General features: G+C 43.3%; 1 protein-coding gene across 8 annotated transcripts in view; it reads right to left on the bottom strand.

Moving 5' to 3' along the window:
- Positions 1-22,368, bottom strand: part of clasp1a (cytoplasmic linker associated protein 1a) — a 155,813-nt gene that overhangs the window by 132,417 nt on the left and 1,028 nt on the right. The window lies entirely within an intron of this gene.

Below are 22,368 nucleotides of genomic sequence, written 5' to 3'. Positions count from 1 at the left end.
ACACTGTCCCGGTCCGTTATGACCTCAGCCCAGAATGATATGACAAATCCACTCATCAATCGTCTCTCCACCCATCAACTGTCTCTCAGTAAACTGGAATGACTGCAGAGGGACCCAGTGGCCTATCTCTTCTATCTGTGGCAGACACATTGGGTCAATAGTTTGAAGGTTAATCACCTACTGATTGCAACTAAATGGAAATTCAAATTCAATTTGTTTTCAAATCATTATGGGGGGACTTACAGGAGAAAACTGCTCCCCTCCTGAACAATATGCAAGCAAACAAATGGCAAATCATCCGCAACATGTATTTCTTATTTGTAACCAATACGAAAGGGAAAACTGTAGGATTCGGGGGGGGGGGGTGTCAGATACAACAGCAACACCCACAGGTTTCAGTACTGTCCAGGACCAGTCTTACATCCCATCCCTCTATCTTATATCTTAATGCTCTTTGCTCTCACTCACTACAGTCTTAGCTAAAGCAGAAAATGGCAAAAATTAAATAACTTATACATTTGGCACAAAGAGGCAAAAAAATTACCTGAAATAAATGCGTAGTGTAATGAGACAAAAAACAACAACAACAAGCATTTAAGCATTAAGAATAAACGTTACATGAATAGAATAAAAAAGCCCCCTTTAGCCACGTGAGGGCCTGATGGTAGACCCACATATAAACACTGAGACACAGAGCAGTGCCAGCTTAACTCAGCAAAAAAACAAAAAAAAAACCCAGAGTTGAGCAGATTAAATAAAGCAGCGGATTATCACTTTCTGAGCCAGTCAGTGGGTAGACTCGTGGCAGCGGAGCGGGTGTGTAACAAAGGGGTGCAATCATTAGGAGTTGAGGCTTCAGGGTTAAAGCTGTTGGTAGTGATGGTGATGATGATGATGATTGTGATGGTGGAGAATGTGGTGGTTACCTATAAAGGGCTGAAAAAAAAACCCACTCGCTCCATCTACCAGACAAACAGAAAGCGAGAAATCCTTCTCACAATATTCACTGAGAGAGCGAGAGAGAACGAGAGACAGACAGACAGACAAAGAGCGAGAGACAGACAGACAGAGAGAGAGCGAGAGACAGAGACAGCGAGAGACAGACAGACAGAGAGCAAGAGACAGAGAGTGAGAGACAGAGCGACAGAGAGAGAGAGAGAGAGAGAGAGAGAGAGAGAGAGAGAGAGAGAGAGAGAGAGAGAGAGAGAGAGAGAGAGAGAGAGAGAGAGAGAGAGAGAGAGAGAGAGAGAGAGAGAGAGAGAGAGAGAGAGAGTTTACAGGAAAATAGGTGGTTGGTTTGACAAGGTTAAAAATAGGGCAGCAGCGGGGGTGGCTGGCAGGAGTTTAACAATGGAAAGCGAAGAAGAGGTGAGGATGAGAGAACGAACGAGAGGAAAGAGATGGAATGAAGGAGAAATTTAATGAACGAAGGGGCGAAAGGAAGAAAAAGAACAACTGATTAGTTACTCTTTTTTCCAAGTACAAGAATACAAAGCGGAAGAAGGACAGAGCCACTAGATAGAAAAACAGACAGAAAACTAGAAGAAGAAAGCAGCTGGCAGGAGTCCAGAGGATGAGGGGCCTTAACACTGGCTTTCCAGCTTCCAGCATCCAGTTCATCCTTATAGACTCTCGCTGTGCTGTGCTCTCCTCTTCCTCCCCCCATCCTGCCTCGTGCATCATTTCCATTATGGCGCGGCCCTGCTGCCAAGCTGGCGCCACTATCATTGGATGGACAGAGACACACAGACACCTACACAGACAGACACACACACACACACACACACACACCACTGTAGTCTAGATCTCTGCTCTGGGGGAAAGCACAGCATACACGCCAACTAAAGGCAAGGAGGATCACTGCACATCACCCCTCACACTCCGGCACACATCACAGAACAGGATACCTGTGCTGCCGTGGGTGTGCTCTCAACGCAAACGAGAGGCGCTGCAGTCAGAAATGGAAACCACTCCATCCTGATCCTAGCCATCTCTCGTTACAAAGAGAAATTCAGACAGAAACAGACATTTGGGCTTCAATTCTGTTCCTGTTGTTTTTGAGTTAGAAATTCACCAATTACAACACAGTGACGTCAAAATATGTTATGTGAAGGGGTTTTTGCAATGGCAAGTTTCCATACCAGAAATACCTTTTTTAAAAGTGTTTTCTTGATCAACATTAATCAAAGTAAACAAATAAGTCAATGTTTGATGATGAAAAACGATCAGTGTTTAAGACTGGCTTATGCAGCTAGGGCTCAACTGCTTTACTATGAAAAAATTCAACCATCGCACATGCAGCAAAACTAAGACGTGAGGAAAAGACAGCACAGTGATTTGCAGATTTAAAATGCAGGTCACTGCTGATAAACCATGAATAGGAAATAATGGAAACATAATCATACGGGTTGGCTGACAGGCTACAATAGAAACCCAAATAAAGCTCAAACTGAATATAATCAATAGGGTAAACGTACAAATACGTGTGTTTTATTCTGAAATGTCAGAATGAAGAAAAGTTCTAGAGTAAGTCTGGAACTTAGTTGGTCAGAATGGTCGACTAGGGGCATCCAGGTAGCGTAGCGGTCTATTCCGTTGTCTACCAACACAGTAATCGCCAGTTCAAATCCCCGTGTTACCTCCGGCTTGGTCGGGCTTCCCAACAGATATACAATTGGCCGTGTCTGTGGGTGAGAAGCCGGATGTGGGTATGTGTCCTGGTCGCTGCACTAGTGCCTCCTCTGGTCGGTCAGAGCATCTGTTCAGGGGGGAGGAGGAACTGGGGGGAATAGTGTGATCCGCCCACATGCTACGTCCCCCTGGCGAAACTCCTTACTGTCAGGTGAAAAGAAGCGGCTGGCGACTCCATATGTATCGGAGGAGGCATGTGGTAGTCTGCAGCCCTCCCCAGATCGGCAGAGGGCATGGAGCAGCGACTGGGATGTCTCAGAAGAGTAAGGTGACTGGCCAGATACAATTGGGAGAAAAAGGAAAAGAAAAAAAAAAGAACGGTCAACTAGTCGACCAACATGTGACTAGTAAACTACTGCATCAAATTTTTTTTTAGATTTAAGATTTTTTTTTAGATTTTATTAAATAATATTTTTGATGGATCCAACTACTGTTAGATTAAAGTAATTAAATAGATAAAAATAGATCAGCCAATTAGTACTATGTAGATTAGCCCTACGTCAGTTTGCCGACGTCTCTTTTCTTGAGAGAAATGCTTATTGTACATCATCAGGACATTGCTTGCAGTGACACATTATGGCGCAAATAAAATGTTGTCATAAATAAAACACAGATTTTTGATACGCCAATTTTTATCCATACATTTCTTTATTGTAAATATGTGTAGGCCTAGGTAACAAGCACAAGTCCTCACTGGAGAATGCCGGTCCAGGAAAAGTAGAGCCTAATAATTAAAAGGGCTCCCTTGAGACCGACTAGTCAACTACTTGCTAACCTCCTGACTAGTCCACTTGGAAAAAATTGACTTTTTCACACCTCTAGTTGATTCAGTGCAGAGATCTGTTTGGTAACAGTACTGGCATGATTCCTTCAATTTCTTAACCTTGATCAGTGCAGTTAAACAACAGCAGACATCTGTCAATTGTTTGTGGGCATACCAATTGCCAACCAATATTAACCATCTTAATTCTGGAAAAATAAAAAGTAAAATTTAATACATGTGGACAAACATTTAGTTTTGCCCAGTTTCTCCCTCGGGGATGAATAAAGTATTCTGATTCTGATTCTGATTAACCGTCTGAGGCAGTGCACTACAGAGCCACTGGATTTCGGGAGGAAGGGGACGGTGGTCTGCTAGTGTCCTGCTAGTGTCCTGAACACACACACACAGACACACACACAAAGAAAAAAAAACTTATTTTAAATGAAAGTGAATTAAACTGACCATGACACACACACGGACACACAAACACACACATACAAAAGACATCACAGACACCCAGTAGGTGAACTAACTCAGTCTCTGACACAAATCCAACACACATGCAAATAAACTTGCAAAAAGCCTACAACTAGTTACCACAGATAGCAAGTACCCCCTCCAACCAATAAAGACCCCCCCCCCCACACACACAAAAAGGTCTTTTCTGTGTTTACTATGTTTACACATGGTAAATCTAACAAGTCTAGCAGCGAGAGCAGTACTGGGAGGCCCTGTGTCAACTGAAAGGATCGCCTTCACCCAAGCAGAGTAGCAGAGCTATGTAGTGGAGCTCATTCAGCCAGCTCTGGACAAATCTGGCCTCCACATGCTGAGCCAAAACCCTCCCAACAGTTTTTTGGATTAACTTTTAATAAGGGGCTGAGCCAGGGGTGCAAAGTCCTACATCCAGCTGAAACCATGCATTCTCCAGACAAATGAATGTGATGGTTTACCAGGCACATAAGTCTTTTGCATGTGCCCTTGTCACAAGAGCATTTAATGTGCACGCATACACATACACTGTGTACTGAATAGATCATCTCACAGGACAGAAGTGAGCTTCACCAGTCCATCAGTTTTCCAATAAGAGAGAAACATCCTGTTGGCTCTGCATCATATTACAAAGTATTGACAACACACTAAAAGAGGGGCATGAGCATGGGCTTAAGGCCAATGTATCCTTCTCCATAGAATCTACGCCATAGGTATGGCGTTTGTACGATGTACGCCATAGCCTGATGTGCACCTCCCTCGAAATGTTACTACATGTCGCAGCGATGCAAACTGCAACACCTGTGATTGGCCCACTTGGTAGCATTGCATTTCCTCCTATGGATTTCCAGCCGCTTCTTCACCCTCAATCTGTCTCAAATCAGTTCAATGGCCATACACTCCATCTCCTCCGACATCTTTCTGTGTTGCATGAATTTCAGTAAAAGTAAATGTTGTTTAACATTTATTAGCGCCAACTCCAACATGATCCGCTCAGTTTCAGTCATCATTGTTTGAAGTACATGAGGAAACTTCTACTGTCTATGAGAAACTCAACACAGTGGCATAGAAACCCCACCGCCAACTGGCCTTTTGGCAATGTAATTGCAGAGTGATGCAGATACATCAGCGCACAAGTATGAATGCTGACAACAGCATAGGCCACTTGTGTAGGCTATGGTGTAGGCTCTGCATAGACTAAATCAAACTTTAGTCATGGGAGTTTGTACGTGTAGGTGCGTGGGAGTGCTTGTGTGTGTGTGTGTGTGTGTGTGTGTGTGTGTGTGTGTGTGTGTGTGTGTGTGTGTGTGTGTGTGTGTGTGTGTGTGCTTATCAAGGCTGATAAAACCGCAAGTATTAGTGCAGGCTTTAGACAAAGGTTTAAAACCAGTCCTCCTGCCACTGTCAGTCAATTGGGCTTGATGACTTTGCTAATGTGCAGGCACACACACACACACACACACACACACACACACACACACACACACACACACACACACACACACACACACACACACACACACACACACACAAACATATACAAATTTCACCAACACCCCTAGTAATGCAGTAAATGAAAGCAAACTACATCTAACCAAATCCTATTCATCAAAATCAGAGAGAGACTATCAAAAGACAAAAATCAGCCAGGTATAAATTCATCGCAACGTGAATGGCTACAGGATTTGCGCCTTAGGGCCAATATCTGCTTTAATCTTTAGCACAAGCTAGTGAAACAGAAAGGGAGAGTGGGTCAATGACTCATGCCACAAAGGGCTCAGATGGAGGACGGACATGTGTTCAGCAAACACAGGATTTCATGTACAGTTTTAGATTTACAGGTCACAGTGTCGTTGCTCTGCACGCTGTACGGGCCCGGTAGTCAGCTGTGCTGGAGCCCCAGCTGCCTCGCTCTCTCTCTGTTTTGAGCGGCATTGGGCTCCTTGTTTCAGTCTTTTCCTTGTTTCCGGTTTTTTCCGTTTGCCCGTGTTTGCATCTGTCCGTGTCAATCTAGGACCTGGCCTCACTGCAGAATATAAAGCATAGCACATTAACTGAGCACACCTGAGGCTGATCACTAATCAACCGCTATCACGTCTGCTCTCCCACCACCAACGCACCCTCTCTCTCCCCGCTTGCATCTGAGGCTGAACTACTACCACATACCCCCACCACCCGCCTTAGGCCCACCACCCGCCTTAGGCTGGGGCCACATCCAGCTGACAGCCAACACCACCACCCCCCCCCCAAGCGAGAGAGGAAATCAGCCACAACCATCTGCGTCCTCGGCCTATGGACCACCTTGAACTTAAAAGGCTGCAAGGCCAGATACCAACAGGTGATCCGTGTGTTGGCATCCTTTATGCAGTGGAGCCACTGGAGCAGGGAATGGTCCAAACAGAGGGTGACTGAGAGCCCCCAAGAGGTAGAAGCAGAGCGCACCAACCACCCATCTGATGGTCAGGCATTCTTTTCTGACGGTGCTGTACCTCGCTCAGCCAGCTTGTGGCTTATATACAGCACCGGGTGGTCGACTCCTCCCACCTCCTGGGACAAAACCGCCCTAATGTGTCGGTCTTCAAGACAAAAGGGGGAGTTAGGAGTGTGGGGTAGCGGCCTCCCACAAAGGGCTTGTTTAACCCTCTCAAACGCCACCTGACACTGCTCCATCCATTGGACTGGATCTGAGACAGCCTTTTTGGGTGAGGTCGGTCAGATGCTTGGTCAGCTCCACAAAGGTGTGGATGAACCACCTGTAGTAGCCGGGCAGTCCTAGGATTTAAGATTTAAGTTTTCTTTATTAATCCCCTTGGGGAAATTCAGTTACTGCAAATTAATCTGTGGTCTGTATAGTTAGGAGCAGTGGGCTGCCACTTTCATGCTGCGCCTGGGGACCAACTCTAGTTCTTTTCCCATTGTCAGGGGCACAGACAGTAGTATAAACCCTAACATGTATGTTTCTTTCTGATGGTGGGGGAAACTGAAGCACCTGGAGAAAACCCACTGCAGACGCGGGGAGAACATGCAAACTCCACATACAGGATGACCCCCCCCCCAATCCTGGGATTCAAACCTAGGACCTTCTTGCTGTGAGGCGACAATGCTATGCCCCCCCCCCCCCAGGAATGCCCTCACCTGCTTTTTTGTCTTAGGCCTTCGGCTGGCCACAATTGCTGTGGTTTTATCTATCTGGCTCCACACTAGTCCTCTGCCTATGTGGTACCCCAGATACCGTACCAATCTCGCACTTCTTCGGTTGGCCATGCTTCAAGGACTCGAGGACCACCGCAACTTGCTGCATATGCTGATCCCAGCTGCTACTGTGGATGATTACATCGTCCAAATAGGCACCAGCATATGCAAGGTGTGGCCACAGCACCACGAGGAGCTGAAATATGGCTGGCACTTCAAACAGCCTAAACGGAAGTGTCACGAACTAGTACAAAACATCCGGGGTAGAGAAAGACATTTTTCCCTATACTCTGGAATCAAAGGAATCTGACAGTACCCCTTGGCTAAATCCAGTGTCGTAAAAAAGCAAGCCGAGCTGGTCCAGGAGTTCATCGACCCAAGGCATCCTTAGACATCAAATTTGGATTTTGTTTTGAAAAGTGCTATATAAATAAAGTTACTATTATTATACATCAGTCACCTTGCGATAGTCTACACAGAACCACATAGACCCATCGGACTTACGCACAAGGGCAATGGGGCTACACCCGTCACTAGTAGACTCCTCTATTACTCCCATTTCCAGCATGGCCTTGACTTCTGCCTGAACAGTTTTCTTTTTATATTGAGTGCACAGTCATGCCTGGAAATGTCACTATGTGGTGCTGTATGAGGTTTGTGCATCCTTGCATGGGGGGAGAACACATCAGCCAAGTGCTGTTGTAACGCAGCAACCTCATCTTCATGAGAGATGGTTCTCACAATGGAGGGAGGAAAGATTGTTCACTTTTAGTACCTCCGGCCCCAACTCATCTCTCTCTGATACCACCGTGGCCAGAGAAACCAGAACCGCCTCTCTCCATGCTTTTAGGAGGTTGAGATGGGAAATCTGTGTTGCACCTCCCCTGTCATTACGCACAACCTCATAGTCGACATCCCCACTCGTCATGTGACCACAAAGGGTCCTTGCCACTTTGTTAGTAATTTGGAGCTAGATGTTGGGAGCAATATGAGGACTTTCCCTTCCAGTGCAAACTGACGCAGTCACACTCCTCTGTTATACAGGTGCTGCTGAAGTTCCTGGGCCTGGAGCAAATTCTCCCTTGATAGTTGCACAAGTATATGGAGTTTTGCTCTCAGCTCCAGGATGTACTGTACTTTGTTTTTACTGGCACTTGGACCGCTCTCCCAGCTTTCTTTAATCAGGTCCAACACACTCCTCGGTGTACTGCCAAACAGCAAATCAAAGGGGGAAAACCACATGGAGGCCAGAGGCACCCCCCGCACTGCAAATAAAAGAGGATCCAACCATTTATCTCAATTGCGGCTATCTTCGTGCATGAACTTACGAATCATGTTCTTAAGCATTTTATTAAATCTCTCCACAAGCCAGTCTGTTTGGTGGTGATGCACACTCATGTGGATCGGTTTTATGCCCGATTATTCGTATAGTCCGTGTAGTGTGCATGACATAAATGACGTGCCCTGGTCTATACTGCGCAACAGCACAGCTTCAGGTCAGCACATTGTGTAATCCACTGTAACCAACACAAAGTGATATCCCCGTGAGCTCCGATCTAATATCCCGACGAGGTCAATGCTAATATGCTCAAATGGAATCTCAATTAACAAATGCGTGGTTTCTTGACCGGTTTGAGTGTCGTGACTCACACGATATAACATGTCCCTAATAAGTGCAAAGAGTAAGCGCCGTGTTCGGGTGCACCTGTTGGACATCGATAGTCATCACATGATCAAAGGCAAAGTGCAGTGTGTCATCTTGAGTCTGCTTGATGGGGAAGTCCTCCACTAGCGTCATGGTAGACTCCCCCTCGCCTGACTCATATGAGCTCGCATCACCACTTAGCACCGCATACCACTCACACCAACACCACCCTGGCTGTCACTTGCGGCCCTGCTGTCCCCCTAACCACTTTATCAAAGCCCTGCAAATCCGAGCCTAATAATAGGGGCCACAACAGGCGGGAACTAACCGTGGCCGCAGCCAAACTGAAACCAACTGTGACACCAGCACCTACCACTTGAGAAACTTAGAGGAGGGCTGGGTCTGACGCATGTAGTAAAATACCCATAACATATAGCACTGCATTCCTTGTCTAAAAATTTGAAATGGAAATTAATGTTCTCCTGTCAGAACTATTCAGGGTCAGTCATGTTGACATGGGCCTGTCTTTTTCTTTTTTTTTTTAGAGACTGGAAGATATTTATTTGTCTTAAGTGCAAGGAGGTAGCAGGCAACAGCACTGCTACCATTTGAGACTGCTTATATGATAATAAACACAAATTTAGACTGGGGAATAAAAATAAACAAAGAACAAGGACTGCTCAGTGACTCCCCAAGGACCAGCACCAGTCCCCTGTCTTACATTTGAGCAGCAATAGCTAAGACACATTCTACTAACACTTAAAGCCAGGGTGACAGTGACCTGAGGAGGGCACAGTCCACAACAGCCTAGGAGAGGCAGACATGCTTGTGATGGCTTGATAGGGTCAATTTGGATACAAAAGGAGTGTGTGTGTGTGAGAGAGAGAGAGAGAGAGAGAGAGAGAGAGAGAGAGAGAGAGAGAGAGAGAGAGAGAGAGAGAGAGAGAGAGAGAGAGAGAGAGAGAGAGAGAGATGAGCACACTACTGGTTGTACAACAGGAAGGGGAGTGGATGTGCAGACTGAATGTAAATGACATCACTTGGTAGGAGGAATTAAAGGAGACAATGTAGACATATCTAGGCTATCAGACAACAGTTTTCATCTGCAAGGAAAATTAAAGAACTGTTGAAGACTGCACATCATCATACATCCAACACACACCCTTGTAAGTAGTTGAAAGTGGCAAAAGAACAGAAACAGTAAACAACACAAAATTAAAATTGAGGAAAAGTCAACATTAAATAGAAGCCAACTGCTCAAATAACCAAAAAACTGCATACATACCAAATTTATAATTTATCATTCAACTATCTGTGACAGACTTGCAGCAAAATGGGTCCTGTAAATGCCCAGCCTGTGGTCTGCCACCATCACCATTCAGCTCAGACGAGGCTGAGTGGCGTCCCACGTTGGCATCAGGTTGTCTGAGCTGATGGCTCCAAGGCTCATCACCCTGGGGACCAGGTTTCTGCATGGGCATTGAATGAGTGATTATTTTATTCGGTGAGCCATTTCAACCACAGCCACCACTCAGCCCAGCTAACAGGCCCTGGGCTCTGCACAGACAGAGACTGAAACAGAGAGGCAAGACAGAGGCAGGGTGATTAAGATGGATGCTAAGTGTGCCAGGCCCCAACATGTTTTTGAAGCAAGGAATATGCAACACATGAACATTTTTGTTGGTATGTTTGGATGCTGTGGTCCCTCTGGCTCAATGTGTTGAGGATGGCACCAAGTCTTTCAGGGATAAGAGTTCCTTTCCTATTTGGGACACCCACGCTAAAAGTGACTCATGGTAAAATACTTGGTGCTGTTGAGAACTTTGAACAAAAGCATCCAAGGACATGTCTTTTCTTGTAGATTCTTTGTTTCTCAGAGTAAGCCCTTGCTAGCTAAGGATGAGTGAGTAAGATTAGGCAATTTGCCCAAACATCATTTAGCCTAAATAAGGGCTAGAGGAGCTCTGCTAGAAGAAAAACATAAGTAGTTGTGGGTTTGTTGGCACTTGCCATCTTGATGGGTTGCAAAAGATAAGGCTTGATTAGAAGGCAGACATCAAACGAAATTACCTTGCTGCTTGCTTGCATATAACAAGTTTTACTACTTGCCAGGCTGGCCTGGGTTAGTTGGATGGTCAAGTGTTTAATGAGGCCCTCTCCAAACTAAAGGGCAACAGTTCAGTTCCTGCACTACCATATTTCTCAATGAGTCCTTGAGCAAACTACTCAACATTACGTGCTCCAGAGGGTCCTGATTGGCTACAAGCCCAACAAAACAATTTCTCTTTGAGAGCTAAAGTATCCTAAAAAAACTTTTCAATCATACATGACTATTCTAGAGTCACAGGAATGTTTGTCACACCTCAATTCATGAAGCTTGACCATCCTTGCTGTTTGTAATTTTAATGAACTATAAATTTAGAAACCTCAGAAAGTGGGCATTTAACTAACTTTGTACCAGCAAGCTTAGGTAGTTTAGTAAATGATGATGCTGTGTTAATAGATTTGGGACAGTTCAATCTGATCTCATCTACGGTAACCAAAGATGAGATACTATATTGGGCCGTAACATCAGTAGGTAGATTAGCTTGTTTGAGTTGGGTTTCTGCGTGAATGCTCACTCTAAGGTATTGCACAAGGCTTGTTACATCATATTCTTTCTGTGTATTGATTAATGAAGGCTATTGTACAGTTGAATTCACCATGTCCCTTTGAATGTTTGAGTCAGCTAGATAGCTAAAATGGTACTGAATTATGGTGATAGAACTATTTGACTTTACATGTAATAAAAAAGACATAAAAATTCACAAGCTACTTCAGTAACATGAATGTTGAAGTGGGCGTGGCCACCACATGACTCAGTGCAGCATGAAACCACAATCATGGCTTTGACAGGCAACACTGCTAAGTGTCAAATAGCAATATAGATATACAATACACATACAAAACACATGAACAGACACTTTCAAACACATCCCCACAGATACACACCCAAAGAAAGACAAAGCTAAATTGAATCTTACCAACAAAAGCCTGCAGGCCACCTAAAACCACATAATAGTGATTGCGATAAGTCTATGAAGATCATGTGGATCCTTTCTCTGCTATCCTCTGGGCAACTTCAAACAGCAACAAGCCTCCACAATTAGCCCATCATCAGTTTTACACAGACATGTTCTGAGTTAATTTACCAGCTGAAATGAGAGCTGGGAAGAGCTTGTTGACTGGACACACCCTCACATGAACAAGACAGAGAGAATGACTGCTCTTCAGGAAATGTGTCCATGCACATGGACACACACACACACACACACACACACACACACACACACACACACACACACACACACACACACACACACACACACACACACACACACACAGAGCCTGTGTTTAATGACAATGGTGGAGAGAGAGCTAAACAGTCAAAAGTCAGGTTATACTTCACTAAAGTCGATGCTGACAATGCCTTTGCTACAATTGCAACAAGTCTTTTAAAAGTAAGAGTGGAAAGAAGCGATCTTTAGAAATATCTAGTGAAAGTGCATCAAATACAGGTGGAGAAATGCAATTTTCGACTGCCTAGTAGCTCGCAGTTCATCTTTCATTGCCCCATCCACCTAAGGTATGTTATGTATGCTAGCAGCCTGGAGCCCACATGGAGTTAACTAAATTATACAAACATGGGTTAATGATTTAAAGTAACGCCCTGTCCAGACATGAGAAAATAAAGCAATGTTAATTCTGTTCTTAATTTTAGTTTTTTTCTTTAAATATTAACAAAAAGAACTGATAAGAGTATCATTAAAAGTACCAGATCAATAAGCAGTAGTAGCACCATTAAAGTCTTAATGATACCCATCCCTACCCATTCTTGTGGTCAAGTATGGATTAGAACATGGGTCTACGGACCTCAAAGTTTCTCATCACTGTGAATTTACATACATATTACAGCCATTTCTGGGAGAAATCAAGGTTCAAAGTCATGTTACATTACACACTGACACTACAATAAGGCGGTACACAGGCATTCCTGAAGAGGTTTCCCCTTTCAGAATGAAACCGTCATTTCAAGTGAATTTTGCCTTTGATGCTATGTTACTAATTTCTATAAAATTCTGTAAATAGAAAGAATATCTTTACCCCTGTTTGACATGTTGAGCAAAGTAAATACATTATTTTACAATGTAACTATGAAAGGGACATTAGCTTTGACAGTGAGGAGATTTCAAAATTTTCACGACCTGCCAAGATCTGCGACAAGTAGCTCTATTTTTTTTCTTTCATTTTCATTGTGTTTTTACTGTCCAGACATCCAGCCTTATCTTTTCAGATTCTAGGTTTTCCAGAGTACAGCGGAGCCCATAGTATTATTGCAAGTTGGCAAGCCAGCAGTCTTAAAAAGTCTTTAAAGGCTTGCCTGCCCAACTGATGTTTTAAGTAATACATAATATTGAGTTTTTTAAAAATGTTGATGCACTCTATTAATCACCGTGGGGAAATTATTCTCTGCATTTAACCCATCCTAGCTGTGTAGCTAGGAGCAATAGGCAGCTGCTGTGCAGCACCCGGGGACCAACTCCAATTCTTCTTTCCATTGCCTTGGTCAGGGGCACAGACAGGAGTCTTAACCCTAACATGCATGTCTTTTTGATGATGAGAGAAACAGAGTACCCTGAGAAAACCCACCGTAGACACGGGGAGAACATGCAAACTCTACATAGAGGACGACCTGGGATGACTCCCAACCTTGGACAACCCTGGGGTTCAAACCCAGGACCTTCTTGCTGTGAGGCGACAGCGCTAACCACTGGCCCACCGTGCCGCCAACAATTATAAGAGTCTTGTTCATTACATCATTCTATCACCAGCACAGCACTGCAGGGACAGGAACTATAGCAAGCTGGAACACTGGGTCCAACCCCTAGCATATGGTTGTTATATAGTATGCCAGCTGATAGAAATATAAAAAAAAAAGGGTAACACTTTAGTATGGGGAACGTAGTCACCATTAATTAGGTGCTTATTAGCATGCAAATTAGCAACATATTGGCTCTTAATTGGTCATTATTACATACTCATTAATGCCTTATTCTGCATGGCCTTATTATACAACCAGTAAGCCATTAACTATGAGTTTTCCCTCTATAACCTCAGAATTATTGCTTATTAGTAGTACCAGCTCAATATGCTTCGCTTAGTATGGACTTTATAAGGTGGTAGTACCACAAGAAGAGTTATTCTCCCTTACTAACACTTAATGAATATGGTCTGTTCTTACATAACAAAACACAAAACTACAAGTGTTAATAGTGTTAAATTACTCTAAATTAAGTTTTTGTTACTTAGAATATGTTCCCCATACTAAAGTGACATCTTGATCATTACTAATTCACTAGTAATTAAGTTTTTTTATGTTCCCCATACTAAAGTGTTACCAAAAAATGTTGCTACAAAAGTCACAACTGATAAACAAGCTGAAAGAGTATGCATTATGCCAGGTTACACAGCTCAGCAGCTTGCCGTTTACACCGGATGCAGTGTGGGTGCAGAGTATCAAGGCATGTCTCTCTGTAACCCCTTTCCCACTGAAAAAAACCCCACTAACATCTGGCTTTTGTCTTTAGAGGGAAAGGTTATAATCGCCAATCATTTCCATGACAAATGGTTCTGCAGTAGTCACGGGTATTTATCGGCTACAGCTCTGATCGGCAGTGATGGAAACATGATGTAACTGTCCGATCCATACCGGAAACCCAGTTTGTTCTAACCTCAACTTCAACCTAACCTTAACTGCACTTACCTTGCGCCTGCGCGAGTCAGCAATAACAACATGGCACATGCATAAAACAAGATGGCACATATGTACAACAAATCAGGTTTCCGCTAGGAATCGGGCAGCTACAAACACCCTAATTTTGGCCCCTTTCCTGGTGCGTTTGTGACGTTATACGTGACACCAGAAAACATAAAGAAAGGCATACTAGTCTACTGGCAATAGGAAAGGGGTCAATCACCTATTTTTAGGGGGTTTTCCCACATTTAAAAAATTCCTCATATACAGGCTAATTTTAGTGGAAAAAGGGTATAATTTTCACCCCTTTTCCAGCGTATTCATGACGTCGAACGTTACATGCACCCAAAAAAAAAAAAAGGCATACTCGTCTACTCGCACAGGGAAAGGAGTCAATCGCCTAATTTTAGCAGGTTTCCCATGTTTAAAAAAAAACTGCATATATGCACTAGTTTTGGTGGGAAAAGGGTATATTTAACAACTTGAAATCTGAACATCTACCTACATTTAGATAATTCAGTGGCAAAACTATTTTCATTTGGAAAGTGACATTTCATGGGTGATCGGACAATTACCATTTCTATGATTATTGCTAATTTACATTGATCCTCATATATGTCAAGTCAAGTCAGGTCAATTTCATTTGTATAGCCCAATACCACAAATTACAAATTTGCCTCAAACGGCTTTACAGCAACACAACATCCTGTCGTTAGACCCTCGCATCAGATAAGGAACAAATCCCTAAAAAAAACTTTTAACAGGGAGAAAAAATAGGAAGAAACCTCAGGTAGAACAACAGAGGAGGGATCGCTCTCCTAAGACAGACAATGTGCAATGGATGTTGTGTTTACATAATTTACAGAATACAACAGTGAAAGAGGATAAGAGAATTATAATGGAATTATATAATAAACAGCCAACAACCACAAGTGTGGGCTGCAACATGACATTATGAAGCCTGAGCCTATAGGTTATAAAGATATGATGCATAACATGTTTACAAAGTGTATGTCAAAGTGTATTTTTGTGAAAGCCGACCAAGGTGTGCAGAGAAAATAGTCTAGATGTCGCTTGTCGAAGCTATAATTTACTCCATGTACATTCCATGCGGTATCCCGTCTGGTGTAAACACTTTTATCTACACGTGCACCAAATGGGAATGAACTACACTTCAGTCATCCTGTGGTAGTTCTGCATGCTGTGTAAACTCCACCCTAAGGTTTTAGCCATTGCAACATCCCAAGGCCTGCAGGAAGTCTCTCCTTTGCTGGCAGACTGGGTTTCCAGTCTAATTAGAGATTGGAGACAAGTGGCTTTCACTAGGCTCTACTCTCCATGCAACATTCACTCTTATGTTGGTCCTGGCTAGAGAGGACACTGCCTAATGAACATCTAATCTTTGCGTTTACTCTTGAGTCCATCTTCCCTTTTTCCTGTGGCTCACATTTTGTCAGTCTTAAAGAGGCCATATCATGCTCATTCCAGCTCTTTATTTTAATTCTGGAGTTCCACTAGTGTTACTTTGCATGATTCACAGTTTAAAAAAAAAAGATAATTTTTCTTATACTGGCCCTTTATGCACCCTCTCAGTTCACCCTGTCTGAAACAAGCCGATTAAGCTTGTTTTAGCTGTCGCTTTAAGGCCCCCCCTCCTATAAGCTCCCTGCTTTCTTCTGATTGGCCAACTTCCGGAAGCCAGCTGAGGGGTAGCACTCAGTCCATGTGTGCACCACCTCATCCTCTTGCTGATGTTGAGGTGTGAGGGCGCCCAAAACTAGCCACTAGGCGGGGATTATGAAAATGTGTTACATAGTGATATAGATAAGTAATGGAAAAAAACGCTGGGCTAAGATTGAGACATTTCAGGCAGTGTTTTCTGTCGGAGAGAGTAACTCCCTTTGGCATGGACTTTGGGCTTTGTAACTCTGCAGACGTTTTACATGCACCTCCCAGCTATATAACACACGAAAGGAAAGGGAAAAACCCATAAAGCATGACATGGCCTCTTAACATATAACAGTAACAAAAAATTCCCAAACAATTTCATAATTTCAATAAAAAAACCACCAAGGCATTGTCCTCTTGGCTCATATAATAATTTATATTCAAGAATTAGTAACTTCTGATATAGTGATGAATGATATCTAGGTTCAGCATGGGCTGTGTGAAGTGTGCACAGGGCCTGGTGCCTCTAGGGCCTCGCACCTGGCCTGCAATCCTGCGGTTGTTTATATATATATATATATATATACTAAATATAGCATTTTTTTCCAAAACCGTTAATGGTGTTGTGAGTGCTCAACTAATGAGGAGCGGAATATCAACACGGATAGAGGAAAAAATATTTTAATACATTGCAGTACAGGCCTGTTTCGTGTGTCTCGCACTCATCAGCTGCAGATGAGTGCGAGACGCACGGAACAGACCTGTACTGCGATGTATTAAAATGTTTTTTCCTGTATCCGTGTTGATATATACGTATATCCATCCATTATCTGAACCGCTTATCTTGCTCTCAGGGTCGGAGGGTGCTGGAGTCTATTCCAGCAGTCATTGAGCGGCAGGCGGGGAGACACCCTGGAAAGGCCGCCAGACCACACTCACACGCACACACACGCACACACACGCATGCACGCACGCACGCACGCATGCACACACACACACACGCATGCACACGCACATTCATTTCTTCAGACAATTTAGTATGGCCAATTCACCTGACTTACACGTCTTTGGACTGTGGGAGGAAACTGGAGCCCCCAGAGGAAACCCACGCAGACACGGGGAGAACATGCAAACTCCACACAGAGGACGACCTGGGATGACCCACCAAGGTTGGACTACCCCAGGGCTCAAACCGAGGACCTTCTTGCTGTGAGGCGACCACGCTAACCACTACGCCACCGTGCCACTCTCTATATATAAATATATAAATATGAATATATATATATATATATATATACAGTGCATCCGGAAAGTACTCACACCCCTTCACTTTCTCCACATTTTGTTATGTTACAGCCTTATTCCAAAATGGATTAAATTCCTTTTTTCTCATCAATCTACATACAATACCCCATAATGACAAAGTGAAAAAGGTTTTGTAGAAATTTTCGCAAATTTATTAAAAATAAAAAACTGAAATATTGCATGTACATAAGTATTCACACCCTTTACTCAGTAAAGGGTTAAGGAACCCTTGGCAGCGATTACAGCCTCAAATCTTCTTGGGTATGAAGCTACAAACTTGGCACACCTATATTTGGGGTATTTCTCCCATTCTTCTCTGCAGATCCTCTCGAGCTCTGTAAGGTTAGATGGGGAGCGTCGCTGCACAGCTATTTTCAGGTCTTCCCAGAGATGTTCAATGGGTTTCAAGTCTGGGCTCTGGCTACGCCACTCAAGGACATTCACAGACTTGTCCTGAAGCCACTCCTTCATTGTCTTGGCTGTGTGCTTAGGGTTGTTGTCATGTTGAAAGGTAAACCTTCGCCCCAGTCTGAGGTCCTGAGCGCTCTGGAGCAGGTTTTCATCAAGGATCTCTCTGTACTTTGCTCTATTCATCTTTCCCTCGATCCTGACTAGTCTCCCAGTTCCTGCCGCTGAAAAACATCCACACAGCATGATGCTGCCACCACCATGCTTCACTGTAGGGATGGTATTAGCAAGGTGATGAGAGGTGCCTGGTTTCCTCCAGACGTGACGTTTGGCATTCAGGCCAAAGAGTTCAATCTTGGTTTCATCAGACCAGAGAATCTTGTTTCTCATGGTCTGAGAGTCCTTTAGGTGCTTTCTGGCAAACTCCAAGCGGGCTGTCATGTGCCTTTTACTGAGCAGAGGCTTCCGTCTGGCCACTCTACCATAAAGGCCTGATTGGTGGAGTGCTGCAAAGATGGTTGTCCTTCTGGAAGGTTCTCCCATCTCCACAGAGGAACGCTGGAGCTCTGTCAGAGTGACCATCGGGTACTTGGTCACCTCCCTGACCAAGGCCCTTCTCCCCCGATTGCTCAGTTTGGCTGGGCGGCCAGCTCTAAGAAGAGTCCTGGTGGATCCAAACTTCTTCCATTTACGAATGATGGAGACCACTGTGCTCTTTGGGACCTTCAAAGCTGTAGAAATTTTTTTGTACCCTTCCCTAGATCTGTGCCTCAATACAATCCTGTCTCGGAGGTCCACAGACAATTCCTTTGACTTCATGGCTTGGTTTCTGCTCTGACATGCACTGTCAACAGTGGGACCTTATATAGACAGGTGTGTGCCTTTCCAAACCATATCCAATCAATTGAATTTACTACAGGTGGACTCCAATCAAGATGTAGAAACATCTCAAGGATGATCAGTGGAAACAGGATGAACCTGAGCTCAATTTTGAGTGTCATAGCAAAGGGTGTGAATACTTATGTACATGCAATATTTCAGTTTTTTATTTTTAATAAATTTGCAAAAACTTCTACAAAACCTTTTTCATTTTGTCATTATGGGGTATTGTGTGTAGATTGATGAGATGAAAAAGGAATTTAATCCATTTTGGAATAAGGCTGTAACATAACAAAATGTGGGGAAAGTGAAGGGGTGTGAATACTTTCCGGATGCACTGTATATATATACATATATATATATATGTTTTTTAATGACTGTTGTCGACCTAACATGCTTCTGATATGAAATTCCTGTGTGTCGATTCTATTATGCATAGTCAAGGTTGTATGAAAAAAAATCTAACAAATTATTCAAGTTTTTTTCCATTTTCGATTACGTCGTTACATAGCGCAGGCTCCATCTCACTGTGAGGAAGAAAGAAACAGGAAAACTGTCAGTTGCATGAGAGCGTGACCGATTTCATAAATACGACTAAGGGTCTGAGAAAAGGAAAAAAATTAAAAAGAAGGAAGAATTTCATAAGTCACTGACAGGATCGCTGGATAAATTTGTCAACACTTCCACAGATGTGATGGCTGAGCAAGTGTCTGAAGCTAGCAGGTACATGTGAGTGTGACCGTAGGATATGTGTAATGACCGGTCTGAAAAAAGTGATCTAAAATCTGAATGAAATGTAGGCTATAGACCTGAAATATTGAATTGTAACATACTGTCATACTTCAACATGCCAAAATAAAGTGACAGCTGAGCTGACTTGACAATGTAAAGCCAATAGTTTTACAGCTGATGATCCTGTATTATTGTACCTACTTGTTAAAAATGTACTGCACCAAAATTTCGTATGCAGCAGAACTAGAATAGTTGACTTGATTTGCAGTAAAACTACAAATAGCCATATGCATGTGACCGTGATTCGTGCATGTGCATGTCAATGAGCAGGGCCTCGCACGTCAAGTTCGCACAGGGCCTCGCAACCCCCCCCCCCCACGACAGCCCTGTCAATGCTACATGATCAATTTGTAAATGATGGCCTGAGACTAACTGTGATTAGTGAATCACTGAGAGTAATCAGTAAAGGCACTCAACAGCTATGTGTACATCTAGTTTTGTGAAGTCAGTTTGGTACTGAGTAGCAGGTTTGGCATACTGTTAAACCTTCCCGATAAGAATATAAAAACGTAAGACCTGACTGTAACTCAGCCGTGTTCAAATAACCAGTGTGGCAGAGGAATGAGCTAATGTTTGCTATCCAAACACGAAGGTATCCACAGCACGAAGAATATACAGAGCAGTGGTCATGTTCCTTTCTGCACTGGAAAGCTAAGGGTACCGGTGACTGATTAAGACTGTAAAAACTATAAATTAGAGCAGTAGTCTCCAACTATTCCTCATTGGGAGCCAACAGTGAAAAGGTTTTTATTACAAACAAAGACTACACTAGCTGATTGATGTCACAAGATAGAATCTACCCTTCTTACTGTGGAAGTGTTAATTCATGAAAGCAGCAGCTGAAGCATTTGATTAGACTTAAAAACCTGCATAATACTGGCTCTTGATTAACGCATGGTTTTTGACCACTGCTGTTCATCTTGGTCCTTAAACACTGCTGTTCATCTTGGTCCTTAAACACTGTTACAGGCTTCACCTCCAAAGCTCCGTTTAAGGAGAATGAATCTATCCCTCTCTCTCCCTTTCTGTCCCTAAGTAAATACTTTCCACATTAGTTGCCTGGTGATCAGCTGCCGTCTGCGTCTAGGCATGCTCTGGAGGCTATTGTCTTTCTGGCAAGCTAGCGAGTCAAACTAGTATACTACAAAGATAATGTTTTGTTTTCCTCCTGCAAGTCGAACACCGTTGTTGTGCCACCTGACCTTGAAAAACTGACTGACTGACTGGTTAACTGGCTGACTGATTAACTGACTGACTGACTGACTGACTGGCTAAATGGCCAGCCTGAAGCATTCAGAAGCATTCTAGAGGCAAGGGAACAGAAGAGAAACAGAGGAAAAGAGAAAAGCAAGAAAGAGACAAAGAGTAAGAGAGAGAGACAGAGACGCAGAGAATGAGAACAATGGAGAGAATGAGTAGTGGGGACAGAGAGAAAGGGGTTGTGGAGGTAGCATTATACCTCCCCTGCCCCCTCCCTCACTCCATTTTCTGACTTGGCACCTTTTCCCCTTATAGCCTAGAATGAAAAGATGCATTTTATAATGCAGCACAATAACTGAGTACTGTTTCAGCAATACAACTGGGAGAAAGCCAACATGCACACCATTTTAATAGATTTCCAGTATTTGCACTGCAAAAAACAGAACATTTTTATGCTATCCAGCTCACTTACTTGCAATAACTTAACATTTAGTGTTGTGCAGGTGTCCCCAGGCTTGAGAAATTATAAAATATAGGTTTTATCCCAGGCAAAAGCCCATCTGGGAACATTGTAAGGGAAATACTCTGCTACTAAAGGTATGAGGCTGCTCTGCCAGGCCTGTTCTTTACCTCCAGGGCCACCTCATCTTTCTTATAACCTGGCCAGATCCAATTAAAGTTCTCTCTCATTTTGTAATATGTGCACCATATAGACACAGACCTGAGAACATCAATCTGAGTTAATACATGTGCAAACCATACAGACACAGACCTTATCACAGCATTGTTCTAAATTAGTATGAGCACCTAAAGACATAGATTTGACCACAAGTTAATACGTGTACCACATGGACACAGACATGAACACTTTGTTCTGAAGTAATATGTATAAAATTTAGTTGCACACTTTTACCACAACGTTATTTTGAGAACGGCTCAAATCAATGTTGTGCGATGTTTCCTCTTTCTCTATCTAATTCTTCCTGTCAATTTTCACTAAATTATTTGATAAAGCAAAACTGCTTAAAAAAATTCTTAGGAAAAAAAGTTAGATACAGCTGAGCTACTGCTCAGTATCAGGCCCATTACCCTAGTATAGCAGCGCAGCACTGAGAAATCAGACACTTTGACAAGAATGCTGAGGGCATTTTGCGTCTCAAAATCATGTAGGGAACGGAAGGCAAGCTTGGCTTTGCTCAGATAGAAATCTCTGATATTTTTTAAGACCCGCGTGCAGCAAAGGGCAGCATATCCCAACATAAAATCTGTGTTTCAGTAAACATGTTCAACCAGAAAGAGAAGAGACAGCAACCAATTGAGCCCTGTCAAGTCTTCTGACGTGATCACATTTTTGGGTCAGATAAACTCAGAACCATGGCCCAGATCAAATTCTAAAATACAAGCACAATCAATCACTGCAGGAGAATGTGGGGCAGGGCCATGGTTAAACAACACAATCAGGGTATGTGCATGAGAACATTTTATCTAACTACACAGAAAAACAGTCATGAGAAACATTCTACCAAAGACAATGGAAGG

The sequence above is a fragment of the Lampris incognitus genome, chromosome 11 (genome assembly GCF_029633865.1).
Source record: "Lampris incognitus isolate fLamInc1 chromosome 11, fLamInc1.hap2, whole genome shotgun sequence".
Taxonomy (NCBI): Eukaryota; Metazoa; Chordata; class Actinopteri; order Lampriformes; family Lampridae; genus Lampris; species Lampris incognitus.
Note: the sequence above shows the minus strand (reverse complement) of the source record. Positions and strands in the feature narration are given on the sequence as shown.